General features: G+C 41.2%; 1 pseudogene; it reads left to right on the top strand.

The window, feature by feature from the left end:
* The first annotated feature begins 9,330 nt into the window (after positions 1 to 9,330).
* On the top strand, positions 9,331 to 10,070 carry LOC101634028 (annotated as a pseudogene).
* Positions 10,071 to 10,413: the final 343 nt, after the last annotated feature.

Genomic DNA, 10,413 nt, shown 5'->3' with positions numbered 1-10,413 from the left:
TTTCATCAAAGGAAATTTTGTGGAAGCTCAGTAGAGCTCCTGAGACACTCCACAAAATTTCTCCCTTTCCTTCTGGGAAATGCCCTTAGATCAATTTGGTCTTTTTGCCTTACCTAGTAAAGAAAATAAATACTGGAAAGAAAGCATTGTCATTTGGGAAGAAAGATGGCATGAACATAAATGTTAACATTGGTTTTCTGAAAAGTTCATGAAAACCTTTCGATATTATGTGTTCTGTGTAAATTGTAAATTTTGATTGTTGTTCTGAAATATTATATTCAATGGTTTGGTATTTGCAGAAATTGTTTTTGAATATATACTGTTTCCAGAAAAATATCTCAACTGATTACAATTGATGGAAATTTTGACAGTGAAAAATTTTCTACAAAGAACTGAACAGATTGATTTTTACTAAGTTTTTGTTCAAAATAATACTGGTAATTTTCCTCCCATTTGATTCAAAGAAAGTTTTCTTGTTTTAAATAACCAGAATCGGCAGTAATGTTGCTTTTTATTTTTTAGCAGAACTATTTTGTGTTTCCATTTTTCTCTCCCTTCATACCAACACACTATAAAAATTGTGATAGTATTTACTACTCATGAGTCTATTTTTGCATAACTTCAATAGGAAATTTTGTTTGCTTAACCTAAAGAAATTGGAAACGTGTTTTGGTGGCTTTGCTTGGCATTCTCCAGGAACTCCAAATAGAACCAAGAAGAGGAGAACCCGCTGCTTTGTTTGTAGGGTTCCAGAGACCTCCAAAGAAGGTGAGGAAGCTTGCATTCATTGGCAGGTCTGGACGACTCGGAAAAGTAAAAAGGCCTGTTAACCTCGAGAAGAAGAAACTCCGGGTTGAGTCTGCTGAGACCAATGTTGCTCCTGAAGCTTGTGTGGACATCGACAGTTTGCTCTGATCCTGTTTGGAGGACTCCAACAAGGCCAGCAACAACAACAAATTGCTACTTGATTATTCTGCCTTGTGATTTTATGCAAAAATAGAAAAATGGTTAAAAGGTAATGTGCATATTTGAACCAAGTTTGGGATCAAGGTTGAGAGAACCTTTTAAACAGATTTTAAAGTTTTGTTTTGTTCTGTTACTGTGATTTTGATATACACCTGAAGTTTTTTTTTTTTCCTTTCACATGCACTAATGGACTATTTTCCATTTATGGCTGTCATATTGGACAATCATGGACAATGTTGGTGACTGACTGTACCTTAAAATCAGTGCCACCATAGATATGGTGGTATGAAAATCAAAAGGGGAGAAGTGTAACAGGTACAGGTTTCATGACTCCGACCCCACTAATGATACTGGAAGTACAAATCCCATCAATACGAAGGAGAAGCACGCTGTGACGTGAGGGTGAGCTGAGCAGCCAGGTTGGGATAATACCGGACATGTGGGCTCTGGGGGTCTCTTGGCCTAGTGGTTCACGGCTGATCATTTTGGCTCTCCATCGGTTTTCAGCGTGCAAGTGGAATCCAAGTCAGCAGAACTGGTAGGACATTCTACTTTAACTTGTATTTCTCTCCCTCTTTCCCTGGGTTGTTCCTTTACCTTTCTCCTTGTAAATAAATCCATTATTGAACCTTTTTGCGTCTGTCCATAATAGGAATGAATCTTAAATGTGCGGGTGAAGACCCACAGACAGGCAACTCAATTCACATTGGGGTGCTCTATGGGTCCTGGGCAGAAGGTTCTTTAGACTTGTGGCAGGTTTAAGGCCTTTGGACCAGTCCCTTTTGGGTATACTTTTATTCACAAAGAGTTGTGTTGGTTAACTTCAGGTGTTTGATTTAGAAATTATATTCTTTGTCTTTCCTGTATTGTATACTTTTTGTATTAAAGTTCCTTTCCATTAAAGCTCTTATGCTTTTCTTGATGTGGCAGATGGCAGAACCTATTTAGAGCAGGCAAGTTTGGGGGTTTGGTGGTACCCCTCTCTCCCTGCCCTGTACCAGGATTTCATTCACTTTGCTCCTGAAGTACTTGTCTGTAAGCATGATCTGTTCCAGGTGAGCAGACTCTGGAAGGTTTTGACATGACCAAAAAAATGTAATAAGAGCATTAATTAGCCCTTAGTATGTGCCAGACACTTTTAGGCACTCTATGTGATCAGAGTTATTTTCTCTGAGATAGGTACTATTATGAGGAAACTGAGGCACAGACTGATGAAATTGCTTAGCCAAGGCACATGGCAAATACTGAAGCTGCCTGGATTTTTGTTCTGTAGTAAAGCGGTCAGTTCCACCCATATCCTGGTAGGCAGCTCCACTCAATCCAGGGATTCCTATTGCAAGCTTTTGCCTGAGGATTTCTTTGGCCAATAACTTGGTTGGGTCATGTACTAACTACACATAAGTGCTGGGGAAATCTGTCCAGCATGCCCTGGGGAGAATGTCCTTCAACAATGAGCAGGGAGTGAAGAATCAGTTTTTTAGTGTTCCTGTGGGTTGGAGAAGCCCAAGGCATTGTCTCTACACCATTTCCTACCTAGTGGGATTGAGCTCTAGTTGTCGACAATGGTACCTGCTTTCTAACCTCCCCCCACCCCTTACTTTTGTTTCACTTTCCTACTTCTCCATGGATATTTTCTTGGATTTCCTTCCAAATGAATTATTTCCAAATCTTATTTCAGTCTGTTTTGGAGGATACCCCAGGATAATCTTTTCTATTTCTGCACTAAATAAATATTTTAAACATTTTATGTTACAGTTTTCTGACTCCCAAGTAAGTGAACTGAGAGTGCAATGGCAATGGCTACAAATTATGTATCTTCTTTTTGGTGACATCATTTTCTTTGGCATAAACACATACAGTATTTGAGAAGCATTGGGGCACTGCAGCTTCCTGCTGTTCTTAGCACCCTGAAACCACTATGTGAGTAAGAGTGAGCAGACTTGCTGCAGATGAAAAGTCACATGGAGGGGAACCCATGTCCCTGTTCCCTGACCTGCCAACAGCCTGAGTGAAGCCACCCTACACCATCCAATTGTCAGTGGACCCATTAAAGATGAGAGTCCAGCAGAGGTCAGCAAGCCTAATTTGGGTGAGTAAACACAGAATCATGAAAAATGATAAATGTTTGTTGGACTCAACTCTTCTGAGCAACAGTTAGCTGACACACTTCTATAGGGGACTTCAGTGACTGCTGAGCCAGCTGGACCTGTCTGTTGCCTTTATACAATGACCTGCCAAGCTCCATCATCTATCTAGGTAGTTGGATAGGATGAGGATGCTTTGAAAGAAAGGGATTTATAACTAGGTTCTTGCAAATGTCCCTTTAAACTTCTTTGAAAGATAATAACCAATTTGTGTGTATGGCATACCTTCAGTAATTCTTTACAGCACACTTTTTGTAGTTCACTTTCTAGGGAAATCTTGTAAGTTTCATGCCTGACCATTCATCTCTGGCTAATGACTTTGAAATCCTGAATCATGCACTGAAATGACTGTGGGAAGCAGAGGATTGGGTGACCTGTCCTCAGTCAAGTCCCGTCTCCTAGGATCATCCCTGGGTCACCAGTATCTCCAATATATTTCTATGTCATCTGGAAAAGTCCAGTGAATTTTGTATGTGAAAGTTTTTAAGTTCAAATTTCATTTCTGATAGTGCCAGAAATGTGAGATTATTTTCACTGGCAGCAGTTTAAGTTACTAGGAATTTAAGATTTGTTGCCTAAGTTCCATGGCAACATACTCTCCTTCCATTCTTTGACTAAAATACTTATAAACTGTTCAAAATCAGTAGTTTGTACACTGATATAGATCAAAGTGGGAAAGAAACAATGAAAAGTGACTGGAGACAGTGAGAAACAAGCAGTGTCTGGAGATCTGCTCTGCTCTGGTTGAACAGCCTCTTCCACTTGTAAAACTATCAGATTAGGAAAACAAGACCAGGAATTCTGCTGGAGTCATTTTTTTTTTTTTGCATTTGTTTCCCCCCCTACCCCCCCAGAGGCCACAATGTATAGAAGAGGCAGATTTTTTTCAGTATCCATTCTTGTGCTCTACTCTTGTTCCTCTACTCCTTTGTTGCATTCAGGCCTTTGGAAAATGAGCTGAAGCTAATGACTAACCAGTGACATTGTAGTAGTGCTGACTTCTATTGTGCACTTGGATAAAAGCTATAAGACATCTAAACTGAGAATGAAAAGTGGGGTGGGGGCTCTTGGAGTTACATTACATTGGGTAAGAGGCTGAACTCATTTCTTCTTCCAGCCATCCCTTGTACTGTCAGGGCCTGACCTTGTAACAGAGGTTTTGTGTTCATGCATTTGGCTTCTGTTCTGACTCAGCACACATTTTGTGATTTATGCTCCAATAGAAACATGTACTTCACCACAAAGGCTATAAAAGTAATGAAACAGGACACATTTCTCATTTTAGGAATAGGCGCTTTCCCAATTTTATAGATTCATGCAACTTGATAGCAATGTGGGGACCAAAAAAAGTCACTTCTTTCATCATATAAGAGCACAAATGTAATTATGAAAGGCAACTGAGGTTGAACAACTGAAGCTGGAAAACAACTGGGAATGATGTTTATCTGGAGGGCTCAGAGTGACCTGGAGGGACCAGCAATTCATGGTCCAAAGGAAATGTGGGCCCAGTGCTGCCAAATGCTCTTTTTGAAAAAGAAATCCAGGTTTTGATAAGAAAGGTATCTTTATTTAAATTTTTAATCAAGTAGACTCTGGGGTTTAGAGACCATGTGTTTGAGACCAGAGCATCTTGGATGATTCGGGAGGCTGTTACCATCCTAAGGCCTGTGTACTGCCCATCCTGTATGGCCCTCCAGGCTAAATACTTTTGGCTTAGCCAGGAGTCTTCCTAGGCACCTGAGAGGTACTTAGGTTACCAAAAATATTGCCCCCCCAAAACACACATTTAAATTCTATTTATAACGTGCATTAATTAACATGCTTCTTTTCAAAAATAAAAATCATTCATTGCAATACTGAGGTAGAAAGCCTATCTATTATCTTCTGAGATTGAGGAGCATGTGATCTGGGCAGGGAAGACTTGTTTGTAAAATCTTGTATCTTAGTTTTTTCCAAACATTTCATATAGTCAGAGTGAATTGTTCCACTGAGATATCCTTTGATTTTATTTCATCTTAAGACAAACTGGGGAACAAAGAATTTGGCTGGGTCTCAAGCCAAGGGAAATGGTGTTTGGGCCTGTCAGCATAATGACAGCTCTGTATACAGGGAAATTTTTACCCTTTGTACTACTCGGAGTGACCTGCTGCTGCTATGCCTTGTCCCCACAAGGGTACATGCTCTGTAAAGGTGTCTTTGGATAATGCAGTCATGAAAGGGATGGATTGGGATGGCTTTGTAGAAGCCATTCATGACTGAGCCATTTTGGAGAAAGAGCAAATGCTTCCATGCTTGGAACTGATGTGAGAGCATTTCCAGGAATTCTGGGCACAAATCAGATAGTGACATAATGGCTAAGTGCCAGTGGGAAATGGGCCTCTCCACACCTTGCACTTGTTTCTGCTACCTCAGAGCTCACCGTCTACTGGGTACTTTGGGACTCCCAGAAGCAGAGTTTCCATTGAACGCCAAAGGATATAATCTAATACTATATGTAAGTCATGGCCGACAGCAGGAACAAAAATTTTTCATTGGATACTTGTCACCAAATGCGAGGGTTCACATAGCTCTTTTGTTCATATTTTTGTTGGTAGAATTTTTGTTTCACGATAACCAGCACTAACACCCAGTTGGATATCTCAGTTCTCATCACCATATCTCATTAATAATGTCCTTCATAGATTTATTCTGGTTCTTATGTGCTGCTGGGTTCATTTTAACTCAGCAGCAGTCAGTTTATGTCAGGCAATGAGATTTCATTCATTCTTCTAAGATTTTGAATTGTCTTCCTATTTGGGCTGTTTACAACAAGTAAATCAATTTATACACAAACACCTATATTCCTAATGTCACAATATTCATGAGACAATGCCAAGCTTATAGTTTGCCCATCATTACTGTGAATATATTATAGTGTCAACTGCATTAAAGTCATATTCTCTTTAACAGGTATTGCCTGTCTGAATAATTACTGTGGATTTGTTTTAACATGCCTTCTGGAAGAGCCACACATTTTTATTCTGTGCAGCTATTCTATATACGTCTTGGTTGATTGGTTTTAGATTAGCCATTTAATGAAAATAAAATGTACTTGGAGAGCTTTGATACCACTGTCAGTTTATCAGGAGCTCTGCAGACATAAAAATGAGACCATTTGGTGGGTTTCTCTCCCTTAATGGGAAAGTCATGCTACAGGCAACTCCTTGGGATAATAAAAGGAGTAGGATGTAAAATGTAAACATGCAATTAGGGAGGCCAAGCTGTTTGGTATGTTTATCTACTATGTAATTCTCCAAACTAATTAATTTTATGCTAAAATGTGTGAAATCTAGGTAATTCAGGCCTGATTTGATTTGATTACTCATCTCTTTAAAAAGAAAACAACTCATATCAAATTTTCATCTATGAACAAGCGGTTATTCCTGGGCACTGGAATATTTTAATGTTTGGTCTCAGAGTAGATTCAAGGAAGAGGAAGCTGACATGCAAAAGAATGTGAAATCTCATGTCATATCACTTCAATCTAGAGTGAATACCCGAGACCTCCTGAAAAGTTTTGTAAATTCTAGTTATGTGAAAAAGACAACTGTTTTCTATAGCCTTTCCCTGTCTGTGTTCTGAAAGTCTGGTTCCTCAGAGACAGTCTATGTTGGCATGTTATGTGACCCAGCCTTGGAGAGGTGTGCTTTGCACGTGAAAAGTGGTTGATCCCTGAATGTGCTGATTAAAGGGCATTGTGTAATTCCTAACAAATTGATAATGTTAACTGAGAGTCTTCATATACAAGTCATGTCTTTGAGATTGTCTCCTTCTTATAAGGAGACTTATAGGAAGGCTAGCACATAAATTTCTTACATCCTCATATGACTATCACATTGTGTTTGATTGAATTTTGGAAGTTATTTGGGAGGTTTCCAGGTTAGTCTAAAGTTGAGCTTGGAGGTGGGAGCAATACAACATTTACCAAGAAGGCAGTGCAGATCCTGCATGGGAAAGCCAAGTCACAGAGGCTTGATTTATGCAAGCTTGTGTTTCACCTTTGTCATAATTGTTCTAATGACACTATAACAAGAAGCAGATGGTCCCCCTTACAGGAACCCTCCAGAAACCAGATGGAATCAACATCTGAGGCAAGCAGGGGCCTGTTGGTGAGGCAAACGCTAACAGGAGGAGGGCCACACATTCATCCTATACAAACTTGTGAGGCATATAATGTGGGAGTTCCATTTAGCCAGAGAGGACTACCATGGCCTCTGGCCAATGAGGTATCTCTAAAAACAGTGTCTTTTGGGATGGAAGCAGACTGTTTTCTCTTGTTTGTGCCTGATGACCTTCAGCACCACACTGCAAATGGTTATTTGTTGTTTCTAAAGGGCATAGTGGTGCCCATTGTCATTTTAGAAAGGATGGATGTGGTGTGCAGGCCAGAGTGGCCCAGAGAGTTCATAAATAGGGACAAGCATGATGAAGACATTGGCAATCAGTGTTAAGTGGGAAAAAATCTTAATGACTGTTAAACAAATTTTATTGAATAATCAAAGTGGAGACCTGAGCCCAGGAAGTTGTCTGGGGATTTTGCTCTATGATAGTTATCCCAATGAATGTAACTTTGAATTTAGTGCTTGAAGGCAGGGGCAGATGCTAAGAGTGAAATTATTATTGATAGGAGGGCTTCTAAGTTGTGCTCACTAAAGATACACTGAGGTTAGTAGCAGGCAATATATGATTTAAACTTTTTGCCCCCCAAAATGAAGTGCGGATACAAAGTTGTTAAATCCTCTAACTCTTGCTTCTTGGTTATCAGTATATATATATAGAGAGAGACTGGCTTCACCTGAAGGCATATGCTTTGCTTAGGTGCTTCTGACATGCAGATAGCTTTGTGCTCTTGTCTGCTAGACCAGGTAAAGGGGTTCCTAGAGAATTTTACAATAGATTCACATCAGAAAAACTGTTGAACAATTTAAATAGCAATTTCAATAAAATAGTTGTGACAGAATAATTCCTATCACAAACAACACTTAATGTTTACATGTAAATAATATTCAGTCAACTTTTGTTTGAAACACTTAAAGTGTTACCTTCTCCTAGGTTAACTCTCTTCCTGTTTCTTTGTTTTATTTATTTATTTATATTTTGCATGTTATCTTGTGGTTTTCAATACCCTGTCACCTACTGGTGTTCACATTGCCTGGCTGGATGCCTCTTTTGAGCAACAAAAATACAAAAATAGTCAAATATGGAAACCACTTGAATGCCGTCAAGTAGATGAATGGATGAAGAAGGCAAGGGAGATATACACAATGGAGTACTACTCAGTGATTTAAAAGTATAAACTCATGCCATTTGTAGCAACATGGATGGAGCTGGAAGGGATTGTACTAAGTGAAATAAGTCAGAGGGAAAGGATAAATATCGAATGTTTCACTTATAAGCAGAATATAGAGAAAACAGGATCAGGAGAAAGAAAAAACTTACAAGCTGACCATAGATTTGAGGAATCAGCAGGGGTGGGGCAGGAGTAAGGGTCAAAACAGGAGGGAAGCACAGGGGACTGCGACAATAGGTAGAGGGTGCTGTGGTGGTAGGAGAACTATGGAGACTACATGTGAGGGAAGAAATCAAATACTGTCCAGAATTAACACAGATGTAAGAGAAATAAATATACACCTGCTGCTTGTCATTTCTACATTGCAGACATTTAAACTTAGCATGTCCAAAGTGAAAGTCTTTGGCCCTCCCTGGTAGTGCAACAGGTTAAAGCACAGCACTGTGAAGCTCTCCACAGCAACTGCAGCATGAGTTCGAATCCTGGCCTGGGAGGTGACCCAAATGGCTCAGCAGACCTCTGCTGACCCACCCGCTGCTCTCCTCAGCAGGGTGTTTTGGTAAATCTGCCTGTTTTGCTCCCCACTCTCTCTGGTGTATCCTCTCATCCCCTGCCCCATGTTTCTGGCCTGTGCCCCAGTTCTTGTGTGCATAAATAATTTTTTTTTTAAAGTAAAACTCTTGACTTCTTTCCCAGACTCATTTCCCCCATGTTTCCTGTCTCATCAGTGTCACTCCCACCCATCCATTCCATTGTTTAAACCAGGGAGTCATTCATGTTTTTCTCCATCCCCCCATAGATCCCATGTCTCTTTTTATTCATCAAAATTGTATTGATGTGCCATTGTTCACAAAAATACATAACTTTGGGAACAAAATTTCATATCTCAACATGTGCTTGTGTTTCATTTGTCCTCCACCAAAACCCCAGTGCCAGGGCACAGCTCACTCTGTGCCCACAACCCTGATCTATCCTTCCATGGAAAATGTGAGGACCAGCTTAGAAGGCTATCCTGCGGGCGGCTCTCTTCCCTACAGCATCCAGACAGCTGAGAAACAGGCCTGGCTCAATTCCTGTTTTCACAAGTGGTCAGCTGAGACTTCAGGACACAGTCGCGCCATGCCACACATCAAGACGTACATGAGGCTCTCCCCAGACTTCCGGCAGGTCGCTTGGTTCCTTGTCACCAGCGCAAATCTGACCGAGACTTCTGGAGAGGCTTAGAGAAAAATGGTGCCCAGCTGATGATCCACTCCTACGAGCTGGGAGTGCTTTTCCTGCAGTCAGCCTTCGGCCTTGACAGCTTCAAAGTGAAACAGAAATTCTTCTCAGGGAGCCAGGAGCCAACAGCTTCCTTTCCGGTGCTGTACGATCTGCCTCCAGAACTGTATGGAAACAAAGACCGGCCGTGGATTTGGAACATCCTTTATGCACCGGAATATGTGGGTTCCCTCCTGAGAACCCGAAAGCTCCGGAGACGCATGAGATGTGAAGCCACAACTCCGGGTCCTGTCTGCACTGGTGTGCACCCAAAGCCTGCGTCTGCATCCCCACTAAACCCTGCAGGGTCCAGCTGCCGGAAATGGGAGATGGCCATACTTCCAGAGGCCATTGTTAGCATTCTCACTTAAACAAATATTTTCTTAATTCATTTTTTATACCTTGGAATAAAAGTATTAAACTGCACAGTGTCAAAAAGAAAAAAAGGGGGGTTGGGGTGCAGAAAACAGCCATGAGACGCTGCCAGAGAAAGCCCAAAGAGTACAGGGTCGCAGGCTGGCAGCCTCCTGGCCCCCTGCTCCTCATGCCTGTCCTGCGCCTGGTTGCCTCCTGCAAATGGTGTAGAAGGGTCATTCACAGCCTGAACATGCCACGGAAGGCTCCAGGACGCTCCTTTACCTGGATGCCGAAATCCCCGGAGAACCTGCCCGGTGCCCTGCTGGCACACTGTGTTACTGGGGCCCGGTGCCCTGC

The sequence above is a fragment of the Condylura cristata genome, unplaced genomic scaffold (assembly GCF_000260355.1).
Source record: "Condylura cristata isolate star-nosed mole 26May11 unplaced genomic scaffold, ConCri1.0 scaffold00028, whole genome shotgun sequence".
Taxonomy (NCBI): Eukaryota; Metazoa; Chordata; class Mammalia; order Eulipotyphla; family Talpidae; genus Condylura; species Condylura cristata.
Note: the sequence above shows the minus strand (reverse complement) of the source record. Positions and strands in the feature narration are given on the sequence as shown.